The 11838-nt window shown below is 34.1% G+C and overlaps 1 long non-coding RNA gene across 1 annotated transcript; it reads left to right on the top strand.

Annotated features, from left to right (window-relative positions):
• Positions 1 to 8362: 8362 nt before the first annotated feature.
• On the top strand, positions 8363 to 11623 carry LOC147500069 (uncharacterized). The gene is made up of 3 exons (XR_015194590.1): positions 8363 to 9738; positions 10284 to 10393; positions 11370 to 11623. It is a non-coding gene; the product is annotated as an uncharacterized LOC147500069 (long non-coding RNA).
• The last annotated feature ends 215 nt before the right edge of the window (positions 11624 to 11838 follow it).

Here is an 11838-nt window from a genome sequence, read left to right as displayed (position 1 = left end):
AAGTTACATTCTTTCATCGCAATCAACCACAAAGAAGTTTACGCTCAAGTCGTTTGAATTCAACAAATATTTACTGTTTGAAGTTTTAATACTTTCAGCATTCGTCATCTTTATACAATCCCTTTTCCTCATCTATGAGGGTGTCCACCATTACTGTAAATCAATAACCATCGTGTTGATTGTTCGTGTCTCTGCTCTGTTGTCGTTCCTCACCACTCTAATGACTCAGTTTCCCCCTCTAGGGGTGATTGTTCTACGCTTCAAGTTGGCCCTCTGCTACTGCCTCCGAAGCAGCTGAGCCTATTCAAGGTACAATATTTTAATTTTTTTACTCTTTTGATTTGCATTGTTCTTTCGATTTGTGTAGTTTACTAATAATTGTGTCTATAGATTATATTGTTTTATTGGACACTAAACAATATTGGAATACCCCATTGATGTCTGATGATATATAGTCAACACCCCTAATCAGCAACTATGATGCACGAGAATTTGTTTATTGATAAGTACTGTTGGAGGTTGAATTTTACAACTTTACGCTTAGAAGGGTCTTGGGAAGGTATTAGTAATGGTCACACTAATAATTGTTTTGAGGATGATGAGCAGATTAAGTGTCTAGATTAAGTTTTGCACACCACACACATGACACCAAATGTAATTGGTATCTTAGAACTCAATGGAGTATGCCGACTTGCCATAGTTGTCCGCTTTTGTATTAGCTACTCAAGCGCTCTGCACTAATCAGTTCATTTATTTGTGGACTTTCAGTGCTTTGTTAGGAGGTTGAAGTCATTGGCAAGTCATATTCCATGTTCTCTCTTTCGTCGAGAGAGAAAAAAGATGCAAATGTCTTACAAGATATGCTTTGGCGAATTTAAATATATTTTATTTTATTTTTCTTTGTAGCTAGATTGAATTTTATAAGTATATGTGTTGACTGATTCATATGAGTTTGCATATGGAACTGATAAAAGAAAAATATAAGTGATTATTGTACCTAAATGCTAGACCTGTACAAGCGTGTTCCTAGATGTCGCAAGCTGCTAATGTTTACTGTCTTTTTTGTTATTGTTAATATATGAGGTCACACAGAGTTGTCAATAGATCCTATGCTATTTTTCAATTAATGCTTTCAGTGAACTTATTCTGTCTACACATTGGGTTATTGTGCAATGTGATTGGAGATTATTATTAATTCCATTAAAATGTATGATCTGAGGCTATCCACGTCAGCAGGGGGATTACAAAAAAAGAGGAGAGAAAAATGGAATTTTACGTAAACCTCAAAAAGTTAAACACTTAAACCCAAAAGAAAAAATAATTCGTCGCATAAAAAAAAAATTTCTTCCCTGTCAAGATTTATGTAAGAAGACAGTGCATATCATCATAAAACAAAAAGAATTCCTAGAAAAATTTGTTAGTCCCAAAATGTCAGTGACTAATGTAGTAAACAGTACTACGTTTTGGCGCTGTCGTTTTCTTCTTTTGAGTAGCTGCTTTGTTGTTGCCATTAATGTCAGAGGCAACTTCGGACTAGAAAATTTTAAAACCATGTGAATAGCCTTTGCTTTTATGCAATTGGTTTATATTCTCATTTATTTTTGTTAGCCAACTAAATAATGACCTTTTTATTCGTACCCGCATAGTCTTTTTTTTGTGTGGTCTATATGTGTTTGACTGTTGATATCTTAATTAGATCTGACATGCTTAGTGGTATACTAAGATTTTAATTGATAATTACAATCAATGTGAATCGGTTATTAAATGGCTCATGAAGCGTTTCTTATATGTCACAGGGGGATTACGAAAAAAGTGGAGAACAAAAAAGGAAGTTTAACTCAACTCTACAAAACCCGACTTTCTTCTTCATGTAGAAAACCCAAACAAACACTATTCTATAACCCACCGTACCTCTTCCCAAAACCCATCATCTTTCCTCCTCTCTCATCCCACGAGGATTAATCTATTGGAAATTAACTTCATAATGGTGGGCATAATCCCGAGGTAAAAGCAAGTTTTTTTTATTTTTTTTCTTCCTACTTGGGTTTTTGGTTGTGGGTTTTCTTTTCTTTGCCAGAGGTTCTTTTTTGTAGTTTAACACGATTGCATCTGTTGACAACTTTGAACTTACATCACTACAGAATTGTGCCATCACTTTCTTTGAATTTTTTTTTCTAATTTTTTTCGTTTGTTTTGCACATTTGTTAATGTAATATGTAGTTTTTTTCTCAAGTCAATTTTAGATACAAGTAGTGGGTTCAATATAGTTCTAAGATTGATATCCGCATTTACAATCACATAACCTGTTAGGAAACTCATCCACATATATCAAGAAGTCAACTTGACCAATGAAGACTTCAGGGATTTTAGTGTGGCAAAGGTAGCTATCTCCAAGTTTTGTGTGAATCACAGATGAAGAATTTCATTCATTTACATTTTAAATAAGCATCTTTATTTCCAAGAATTTAGTCATTTTTAACTTTTAAGTAGTAGTAATTTATAGTTTTTGTGAAGTTATTTGCACTATGCCTAAATTTTGCTCATGTAATACTTATTCGTAAGTGAATGTTGTATTCATGATTGGTCCAGAGACTAAAACTAATACAAAAAGGATGATACCACACTCTAGAAGTTGCCAAGAGTTTTGATTGGAGGGAGACATTGGTATTATAAGGTACGAGCGGAAGGAGATTAACATAATTTAAAAAGTGTTAATACACATACTAGACCAATGCAATGTGAAGCACGGGCCAGGAAAACAAATTAGCCCATTGAAATTCGGGTTGGGCCCAAGTAAATATTTTCAACATGCTTATCCATCTCATCACAAAGAATTTTTAATTTAGCCCATTGTTTTTTTTTTTGTGGCAACATCATTAAATCATTTGTGAAGAATATAAATGACTCGGAATCACTCTATTTACTATTTCCATTTTATTATCCTTTTATTATTGAGTGTTGTACATAAATTTTGTGAGTGAATTGCAAATGTATTTAGGTTGTGACTACCTACATTATTATTTATGCACATAATTTTTTTTTTCCGTATCATAACAGTTTTAGAATATTAATTGCAGATGGCCAACTTAGATTACCACTGTGTGTATTCTTAAAAGCTCTCATTTCTCCGCCATTTGGGATGCTGCTCTTTGGGTCACTTTCATTGGAACCATTATGTTCAAGTAACCCTCCTTTCTAAAGTGCATGACCCTTTGCCTCTTCATAGTTGTATTTGTTGGTTAACTTAGTTTCCCGTTCTTGACAGGTTACCCTACAAATGTGAATTTGGTAACGGAATGAAATACCCTGGAACTTGTTGGTTAACTTGATACATGTCACACCAGTTGACAATAATATCCATATGAGGGTAACCTTTGTAAGCATCACAAATTTTACAGGTTAGATAATCCCTATCAATTGATTGCTCTTACTTTGTTTATATGGTTACTTGGTTTCCTTCTCAGTGCGGATTTCACTTCATTCCCTTTTGCACCTGTTTATATATGTATTTAGCTAACTTGCGGGGTATGAGGAATGTTTGAATGTTGCAAGACCTATGTGGGTCATACATTTTCTTTATGATGTCAATAACTGAGACCGCAGCATGCATATCTAATAGTTGCAAGGCCCTTAGGTCCTAACTGAACATTCAAATGCGTGGACACTTAGACAGGGTCCATAAATTATAAAAAAACTCTCCTTTGGTAAGATATCATACTCTTAATATTAATGTATGTCTATTGAATATTTTCATATTGATATCAATTTTTGTTGTTGTGAACTAAAACTAAGTGACTAGCAATAAGAAGCTTTAGTTTAAGCATCTTGCACCTGTTGAATCCATATACACCTCAAAAACGATGACACGACCTTTCCAGCCCCTGGAGTATATCATTGGACTCTAATTATTATTAATAGCACAAGCATCAGTTTCCCCGCAATGTTCATACCAGAACATACACAAGAAACTGCGAGTAAGCTTCAATAATATATCTAATTTGATTTATAGTTACTATTATGATTACAAAGTTTTAATAAAAATATGAAATTGTCAATTACCAATACCTATTCTAATTTGGTTTATCTTGCACTGCACGTTATGCTTCTATGTATTAAGATCTAGATCTTTAGCTCCATGGAAGAGCACTTGAGTGTGGAAGTATATCTCAAGAGATGGTGGTTTAAATCCACCGAGTTCCTATCTATTAATTTTCATTATTACTTTGTTTTTATAAATTTTTGTGGGATTTTTCTTTTTCACCAAATATAATTGATATGGTTTGGGTGTCATAATGTGAAGATTTCTTAATTGTCTGCTGCACTTTCAGTTTAGTAATTGTGAAAAGCTTATTGCATATTGTGTCATAATTCTTCTTTTATTTGGATTTTTGAGTGTCTCTCTGGCTAAAAATTGTTAACTTTGAATTTGTTGCTATATGCTTTTAGGTGAACATTGTCATTCGTTGATATGACCACCCACCACATACATGTCTTGGTAGCAGGAGTTTGGTGTTTGAGTCTATATGGAAGGTACGTGAGACTAGATATCTCATAAAAAAAAATAAGGGCGCGATTTCTTTGTACATGTATGTAACTTATTTTGTTAGAAATTAGAAATTCCATTTGGCAGTTGCTAATGGGCTTGCTGTCACAACAGGTTGCAAAAAACAAAAAAAATTGCTAATCTTGATTCCATTCCAATGTTCTTGGCTAATACAAGACACATACTGAAGGTATATAATTTCTCTCTTTGTATATATGGATTAGCATGTCAACTTTTGGTCATTTGGGTGTTTGTCCTCGAAGTTAAAATAATTGTTTTCCTTTATTGTCTTTATGAGTAGGGCCTATACTAATAGAACCAAAATGCCCATTTGTGCAATTTCTTCTCCTAATATATATATATATATATATATAATAGCAGTCCCTTTTCCTTTTCTTTGAGGGTGTCCACGTCAGCAAATTTTAAGTACCTACTTTTTACTCACGGGAAATCAGGATGGATTAAGAAAAAAGCGGAGAAAAACTGGCGAACAACTTAAAAAGTCTCCAACTTAAAATGGAAAGCGTATTAGCAAAACCCACCTAAAACCTTCGTTTCGTTTTAAAACATTCCGTCTCCATTTTCAATTAGATTGTATCTCTTCCAATGCCAAAATTCAACACATTAATCAACAATAAAACAAAACCCAACCTTCGTCAGACACTCCGAAGTCTCTCACAAAAAAAACTCTCTAAAGATGAAGTGGGATCTAAAAAATGGCTTTGGGGCCATCTGTTGTTTTGTTTCACTGTGCTACGAAAGTACACTAAACTTAATTATCAGGTATTAAATTTTCCTCTCTTTTTTGGTGTTTATAAAGCAAACAAAATGGGTAATTTATGACAAATTGAAATTGTGATTGGTATTGATGCTAACTTATCAGTTATGGCTGCACGACATGAGAAACTAGAGAGTCTTCAACTTGGGCCTGAGTTTTGTGAAAGGATTAGTAGTGATGCTATTAAGATGGTTGGTCTATGTTGTCCTAAGTTGAGGATATTGAGGCTTTCGGGAGTTATGGATGTTGGTGAAGATGCTATTAATGCTTTGGCAAAAAATTGTAAACAATTGGAAGAGATTTGTTTGACTGTTTGAATGTTGATGCTGTGGCGTTGGGAAATGTGGTTTATGTTCGTTTTCTTTCTGTTACTGGGACGAGAAATATAAACTGGAATTTGGCATCACAGGTGTGGAATAAACTTCCTAATTTGATTGGTTTAGACGTTTTAAGGACTGAATTTTTTCCAGCCAAGGTTTTGAAACTGTTGCATGTCATCAACAGAAAGCTTGAAGGTTATGTGTGCTCTGAACTATCCATCTCTTGAATCAAAAGGTGATTTTGCGAGATATAGTATAAGAGATAAGTTGTTACTTGCCATCTTCAAGGACACATTTAAAGGAGTTGCTTCGCTATTTGCCGATAATACAATGGACAGGAGTGTGTTTGACTTTTGTCGTCATTGATGATGAAAATGCTCCTGTTGATTTTGAAAGGGGAAGTAGTAATGTCCAATGGTGGAATAAGGCTCCTTCTGGACCTTGCAAGATTTTCTCGGGAGGGCCTTCACCCGAAGCGACCAAGGTAAGCTTCTTCTTTGTTCCATTTTTAAAAGATCGAGGATATGGCTGCATAAAATATCTATTTGGCTTTAGATTCATCAAAGACTCAGAATTTAATTAGTTTTTTAAGATAGGTGTACAGAAGGAAAGAATGTTTCCTTATGATATGTATTTAGTAGTGGCAGGTGTCGACTAGCAAAGTCGGTAAAACCTTTGGGTGATGATACCGTGAGGTCCAAGTTCAATCCCGCCAAAGATCAAAGAGTTACTGATCTCATTTAAAACAGGCTTACCAAACAAAAAAAAAAAAAATGTATTTAGTAGTGAATGCATAGTATAATTGAATATGTCATCAAGTAAATCAAACTAACCCCTGTTAGTGAGGTTGGTAATGTCCTTTACCCCCGTCTTCGATCTTTGTAAGTCCACGAGTTATATTTTGTGAATTATATTGGTTTGTTTAATTGAAAAGTTCTTCATATGTAGTGGTTGTGAGTTGAGAAATCATTTGAAGGTCTAGATGCACCATAGAAGCACCACAGAGACTAAAACATAATTTCCCACCAAGCCAAATTTTAATTTGTGCTTTCATGGTTGTAGTGTGGGCAGTGCTTTGTATTTGACCTAAAATTTGTTCCTGTTAGTACTTCTAGGTCACTATTGTCTTTTCCATAATAGAAGAACATATTAATCCAAATAATACATGAATTTTAATTTTCATAATCCATATTTACTGCAATATATTTTGACGATGAGTTCATGCATACAACTATTATAAAAAAGCCCATGTCCAATGGATCAGTGATTTTCTTTTTTATTCTCGTTTTTCGTTTTTTTTCTTGGTTTGGAGCTTTTGGACTTTGGAGGTGGATGAAGAATGCAATTAAGACCTATATACCTGTGTGTGCCATTTAAGATGCCGCATAAGATTCAAATCCATCGCGGTTAGCCAAAAGGTATTATCCTAAACTTGAATCTATACATATACTAAGACCTTATTGAACATTACAAAACCCCTCTTTATCTTTATATATATATATATATATATATATATATATATATATATATATATATATATAATAGCAATCCCTTTTTGGGCTCATTGGGGCTGTCCACGTCAGCAGGGGAATTTAGAAAAAATATGAGACTAAATAGGAAGTAAAAAAACCTTTACATCAAACAAAACACTAAAAAACTCAATAAACCCCTATGTACTAAACTGTGGTTTCCTCTCCAATATTAAAGTTAAACCCAAAACACCAATTCGGTCACAACACTAAAAAAACCCCTTTCTTCTCCGTCTAAAACTCTTTCTTCTCCTCTTACTTTTCGGATTCAACTCCGGTAAAGAACCCAAACAAATTATCTCTAAAGATTTTCATATTTTTTTTACGATTCTGAGAAAAATTGAGGTTTTTTTTTTAAATATATACTGATGAAGAAGAAATCACCTCATGGTTTTTGCAACAAAGAAGATAATCTTTAATTTTTAATGGCCTCTACTCCAAACTCACAGATTCATAGCAAAGCGAGGAGATGTTGGTCACCAAATTTGCACCTACGATCTGCAAATGCCCTTAAGATGTTGGGTGGCTCTCAAGGTAATAATGTTAAGTTGAAAACTTGGGTACAATATTAAATGTTAAGTTGTACTTTGTTTTTTTTTCTTGATCTGCTTCCAAATATGTTAAGTAGTGTATTACTTTTACAATGAACTGCTACATCTAAACCCACAAGGAATCTAACAACATATTTGTTGTAAAATATGTGTGAATATTGAGTTTCTGAAACAATCAAGTAATCAACTATATCGGTATATCCTCAAATTTTGACCAAGGGATAATTGTTCATCTATTCATCGTGCTTTTAGCTAGATTCACCTTTACTATTTGTACAGTTGGTAAGGTGTAGAATCTGTAGTTCTCGAGATATGACGTACCTTACAAAGAAATAACATATATGACGAACCTTACAAAGAGATAATTAACATAACACCCAATTAACTTTAAGACAATGAAACAATTAGTAGAGACAACTAGCTTCAAGCGAAAGTCTTCGGAGCGGATAATAATTACTTGAACGTTTTGAAGCTATGCAAATTGGTTATTTTGAGTGAGCCATATCTACATATTTAGAGTATTTTTTATTTGATTTAGTGTCTTGGACATGGCGATATGTACAAATTAAACCTAGGTACCTATTTTTCCAGCAAAACACACCTTATAAATTTGTGTGCCTTAACTCCCTATAGATCTTACAGTTAATTGACTAATGCATACACAGTCTATAATACAAAATCCTTAAAGAAAAAACTATTATAAGTACTTGCATACATGATGAGAACTCTTATATGTAATTTGAGCATTAATAGCGATCTGTCTTGATTGTATATTGTTATGTTTTTTTATTATGAAGGGTAATGAAAGAAGCAATGGGTCTTACTATTCCTACTGTTCCGTTAAACTCTATAATTAGACCTAAATGGAAATGGAAAAATTGAGGGTCTCATGACACCAAGAATCAGAGTTAGCTAGAATCGGGTCAAAAGAACAACTATTACATAATTGAGCAAAATTCACTGGCTAGCAAGGAACTTGAGGAACAGTTACAATGGTTAGAATAAACTTATTTTAGTGAATTCCTACAAATCATCTGAGTCAATATTACTGGGCTTACTTTGTATCAGTCTTGGTAACGGATTGCTCCATAGCGATTGAGAAATATATGTACAACTTCGTTCTTTTTTAATCTTAAACTTTCTTTGCCATGGGACAAGAAAATATATAGTTTAAAACCAAATAAGAACTCAACGTGAAGACGAAGAAGATAATATTGTTATTTGTGTCGTTCAATTTGTTGCAGTGAGTGATTTCATTCATGGTGGGTGTGGTGTGTTGTTCGAGTAGGTTTGATATATTCTCTGTTTTCCTTATCACTAATGTACTAATTCCATAAGCTATAATTTTCTTTCATAGCTATAAAATTATGTGTCTTTCTCACTTTCTTAGTTTGATTAGCTAATCTATCAAATTTGTTCACCTTAAGGACATGACGTTGGTTATCCACTATACAATCCCATTGAGTTGCGTGTTGGAATTCCTAAATACTTACACAGTTACACTTCCATACAACTTTCCTTTTCTTTCAGTAGAAAAAAACATGCTGGCAACTCATATTTATTTGAAAAAACTTGCAAATTACATTTTTCTGGTTGTTGGAAAGATTGGTTCAAGTACCAATTTGATTGTTCAAAGAGTTGAGTATGTTCAGGAGTAAGATAAGAGAAGCCACCTCATGGACCTTTTTCATGCTCAAAGGGAGAATGGATCTCATGGAAAGGTAGTATGGTTGATATGGGTTGTTTCCTTTAGCTTTCCCTACCATGTCACTGGATAATTTGTCAATGCTGCCTTCATATAGTCTTCTATTCTTCCTATCTTACTTTCCCCTTTTTGACTTGGTTTCTTTAATATTTTATTGTGTGAACTGTTGTTTAGTGATTCCTATTATTGCTTTCATAGCAAGCTCTGACTTTAATTTTTGTGGAGACAAAGAAAGGAGCCAACTCACTGGAATATTGGTTGTGCTCGAATGGTTTTCCATCAACTACAATTTATGGTGATAGATCACAGCAGGTAATTGGAACTGTAAAAGCCTTGGTTAGCGAATATATCTTGTTTATTGTATTCCTTGCTCACTTCTTCAATGTTCAATTGTAGAATTATGTTTTCCTAAATGATCGATATGCATTTGTTTCTTATTAATGCCTAAAACACGTTAGTCATCTTGCTTAGAACGTCATTTTGAGAAGTGTCTACATTACTCTTTGTTCCTCTGTGTGTCTACAGTCTACACTTTGGTTAGTTGGTTTATATCACGTCCTATTTATTAATATAGATGGGTCAAAGAGTAATTTCAGATATATCAAGAATTTGTTTTTGATGGATTGTGCAAGTACCTTAGGAAGTTATAGAGTGAAAATGAATAGTTGTATGGACGATTACCTTTAACCATCCGATAAGAAATCAAGAAAAGGGTCGCTTTTTGGTTTCTCCAAAAAAGTAATAATAAGTATTAGATATGCTTCTAAGTTATTTTAAGTTAAAGACCAATACAAAAATGGTGACATTTTTTATAGTCTTATTCTAATGTGTTCCAAGTCATATGATTGTATTTGCAGGAAAGGGAGTATGCATTGAGCTCATTTAAGAATGGTCGTCAGACTCCAATTTTGGTGGCAACCGATGTAGCGGCATAAGGATACACGTAAACGGAAGTGGCATACAAAATGTACTTTCCCTTTACTTTCATGTGAACCATTTGTGTTTTGGCAATGACTTAAATAAGTTCTAATTTGAACTCAAAGTTTTGGTTTACAACACAGGCACACCGCATATATACCTGACATGAAGAAGGGAAAAAGTTGTACGGTTTAGTAGTATTAAAAAAAATATATTTTATTGATATTCATTTACTCTATTTAATACTGATTACTATCCTTTTTTTTCCTTTGTGGTTCAATTGTAGGAACTGTTAAGAACGTGGAGCTTACATTTATTCTAAATCCTTGCACATCAAGGCATCCTTGAGAGATGCCTTTACTACCGCTTTGATGTTCCAGGCGGTAGAGCACAATGGATCATTTAGAAGTCGATTTGACAATACGATTTTTGCATCTTATCTTTTTTAAGCTGTCCTATACATTGCGGTACGCCCTTTAACGCCAAGCCTGAACAACAATAGGAGTGGAAGGATCTGTGTCCATGAGGTCTCGAGCCCAACATTCCTAAAATGACTCGGCTCATTGTGGCTTTTTAATCTTCTCCCTTAGTCCCTCACAGTTCTGAAAGTAATGCAACATGCTCTAATCTCCTATCTTTCCTCATCCCATCCAAGTTTTCCATTGTATTGTAGAGAACTTATTGAGAAGGTAATGTAAAACTTCCTATCCCAACTATAGATTCGAGAGATCATAGAATGCATCGGGTGATATTGGTTGGGATACCATATGGGTAAAAAACCTATATAGGGAGGTTTTGTGGGGTTTGACTGCCTCTATTGGCTTTCTTAGACTATTGGTTTTCTATATTGACATAGGGAGCAATGCAAGGATAGCAACATCATCTGCAGAGTACTTTTTTTCCCTTCCCTTTTCTTTTGTACAAAGGGAATGGAGCTTTAGAGGAAGCTATATTGTTTGAAGTTTGAACTATGTATTGGTTTATAGATATGATCAAAGTATGCATGGCATTTCTTTTTGATGCAGGAGGTTTTTAAAGGAATACATAAGAGGCAATGCAATCGTGCATGCTTAAGACAGTGCCAAGTACGCCGAGATGATTGGGAATATATATTGTCGGTGATTGTAGATCTGTTGTTTGATGTTATATCAGCCCTTGCTTCATGCCTTCTTAGGGAGTCTTTATCAGTCTAGCTCTTGGAGAATCCCTTCATCTCAGTGTCATAAAGTATAGAAATTTTTTCATTTGAAAATAAGTTTGTTACCTGCAAGTAACAAAACCTATGTCCATTATTGTCCGATTCTAATCGATATGTATACATCTGTATAGGCTTCTGCTTATGGTTAATCAAATGTTGCAAGAAAAGAAGGGGAGCCTGTGGAATTCATTATGTACTTACCATGAATTTGTTTGGAGGTGTCGATGGTATTGTTTGTTACTCAAATAGTATTTGCATAGTACTTCAGCTAGGGACCTCATTAAACTCGGTGATAC

Source organism: Coptis chinensis, chromosome 5 (assembly GCF_015680905.1).
Source record: "Coptis chinensis isolate HL-2020 chromosome 5, ASM1568090v1, whole genome shotgun sequence".
In the NCBI taxonomy this organism is placed as follows: Eukaryota; Viridiplantae; Streptophyta; class Magnoliopsida; order Ranunculales; family Ranunculaceae; genus Coptis; species Coptis chinensis.
This window is presented reverse-complemented; position numbering and strand designations above follow the sequence as displayed.